This window comes from Chrysochloris asiatica, unplaced genomic scaffold, assembly GCF_000296735.1.
Source record: "Chrysochloris asiatica unplaced genomic scaffold, ChrAsi1.0 scaffold00036, whole genome shotgun sequence".
NCBI lineage: Eukaryota > Metazoa > Chordata > Mammalia > Afrosoricida > Chrysochloridae > Chrysochloris > Chrysochloris asiatica.
This window is the reverse complement of record NW_006408554.1, coordinates 22613128-22615745: the sequence shown is the minus strand read 5'-3', so window position 1 is coordinate 22615745 and position 2618 is coordinate 22613128. Positions and strand designations below refer to the sequence as shown.

Genomic DNA, 2618 nt, shown 5'->3' with positions numbered 1-2618 from the left:
CTGACCCCTGGGGACAGAGCTCCTGGAAGATTGGCTCTTGTCTGTCCTGTGGTGGGAGGAGCCCCACCTCAGTGACCTTTTTGCTACAAGGACTCTGAGGTTTTCCCTTCTTTCCCTACATTGTGGACTTTTTCTGTGGGCTGGAGAGATGATCTGGGAGACCTGCTTGTTCCTTGGGATACTGAGAACACCTTCAACTGCCAAGGGTGGCATAACAGGTGCTATTGTGAACTGGGTGTTCCCAGATGAGGTGGTGCAATCTGAGCACCTTGCACTCCCCACTGCCACTTGGTTTCCCCAGAATTCCACCAAGGGCTATCCACCCCTAGGGCAGACTCTGCCAATTATGGACAGAAGTTTTGGGACGTGCATTTTGGAATCCCTCCGCACCACTAAATGCATCTGAGGGAACTTCAGTGATCTCACTGGATAGCAGGGATTGGTTCCCACTGTCTATAGGTGGCCTCAGGATAGAAATGAGTTCCCAGTGCAAACAATGGTCTTCCTTTGAATCTGCTGGGAGATACACCTGCAAGTAGCAGGAGAGACGTGCAGCAACACTGGTCCACGGGGATTAGTCTTTCTTGTCTACACTGGCAGATGAGAAACCTTTATCAACACTGGTCCACGGGGATTGGTCTTTCTTGTCTACACTGGCAGATGAGAGACTTGCAGCAACATTGCTCCATGGGTATTTGTCTTTCTTGTCTACACTGGCAGATGAGGGACCTGCATCAACACTGCTCTACAGGGATTGGTCTTTCTTGTGTACACTGGCAGATGAGGGACCTGTAGTAACACTGGTCCACGGGGCTGGGTCTTCCCTGCCCTCACTGGAATGATCTCACCTGTGACAGAAGTGAACTAAATGTTTTGGGCATGTTATTGTGTGTCTGAGAGTGTTTGTTGGGAAGGAGGTTAGGCTAGGATGGGGATGAGGATAAGGATATTTAACCTCACTGATGAGAGACCTGAAGCAACATTGGTCCATGGAGTTGGGTCTTCTTTCATCTCACTGGCAGATTAGCGACCTGCCAGGTACACTGGGCCCAGGGCTGGGTATTCCATGCCAAAGCTGTCAGGTGAGGCATCAGTGCACAAAGGTGGTTCCACACAGGTTTCTATCAGAATTCTGCCAACAGAGACCTAAATGAGGGTGTGGGAGTTCGCTGGGAGGGAAGTGAAGCTAGGAGGAAGGTAGGGGTCAGGGTTTCTGCTTGGAGTGGGCAGGGAGAATGGGATCGGCCTAAAGGTACTTTCTCTGAGCTTCAGTACCCTCAGCTGTGAAAAGAGGGGGTTCATTCCTTCCTTTACAACTTTCTATTACTACTAACCGAGTATTGTTGTGATAATCTAGTCTTTAGTCTATTTTGTGAAAACAAAGGAAGCCTTTAACACTTAGCTTTGGGTCACATATAACTCTTGTGCATACAAAGTTATGTCTGAGTTTTAGCATTTCTGACATCAGGATGTGATGAATCTATAAATGCAGTATATATATGTAAATTCACCGTTAGCACTGTGATTACAAGTTGGACAGCTAATCTCAAGGTCAGGAATTTGAACATGTAAGCTGATCCACAGGAGAAAGATGAGGCTTTCTGACATTATAAAGATTTGTAGCCTTGGAACCATACCACCAACCACTAATATCGTTGTCGGCCTTCTTCCAACTTCTTGGTCCCATCTCAAACCTTTCTTTCTACAGAAAATTGCTGTCCTCCTTGACTGGCTGCATGTGTGGCATCAGTAGCAGCATGCTGAGGCCCAATGTTAATGCTATTTGTTTCATTATTAATGTCAAAGACTCTTTCTTGATTTTTTTCATCAATTTCTTTTGCTATGTTAATAAATGCCTCTTCTACATTGGAAGCAGTCTTTGCAGAAGTTTCCTTGATGATAAGTCTGTGCTTTCATGCGAAAGCTTTGCCTTCTTTTTTCACTTCTCTTCTAGATTCTAAATCACTTTTATTTCCAATAAGCATAATGACCATGTTGGAATTGGAATGCTGACGGGCATCTTCTAACCAGGTTGTTAAGTAGTTGAATGTCTCTCTCCTTGTAATATCATCTACTAGTAGAGCACCGGCTGTACCTCTGTAATTCTACCTTGTGATGGAGCAAAAGGACTCTTGCCCAGCTGTGTCCCATATCTGAAGTTTTATCTGTTTTCCGTCAATAGTTATCATTGGAGCACCAAACTCTACACCAATAATAAGGTCATGGACTGGCTGAAACATCTTGTCTGTAAACTTTAGCAATGAGCACGATTTACCATGCCTGTATCACTGATGATGAGCTACTTGAAGATTTAGGCATATGCCATGGCCTCGGCCATTCAATGCCAGGACATGGCTCCTGCTCCTCCTCCACACCCCTCACTCTGATTTCCCCAGGATTCCATACCAAGGGTTATCCACCCCTAGGGTAGACTCTGCCAATTTGGGGGGAAATGTTTGGGAAGTGCATTTTGGAATCCCTCTGTACCACTAAAAGCATCTGAGGTAACTTGAGTGATCTCACTGGATAGCTGGGTTTGGTTCCCACTGTCTACAGGTGGCCTCAGGATAGAAATGAGCTCCCAGTGCAGAAAATGGTCTTCCTTTGAGTCTACTGGG

At 45.9% G+C, this 2618-nt stretch overlaps 1 pseudogene; it reads right to left on the bottom strand.

Moving 5' to 3' along the window:
* Positions 1 to 1688: 1688 nt before the first annotated feature.
* LOC102813134 overlaps positions 1689 to 2618 on the bottom strand; it is a 5075-nt pseudogene continuing 4145 nt past the window's right edge.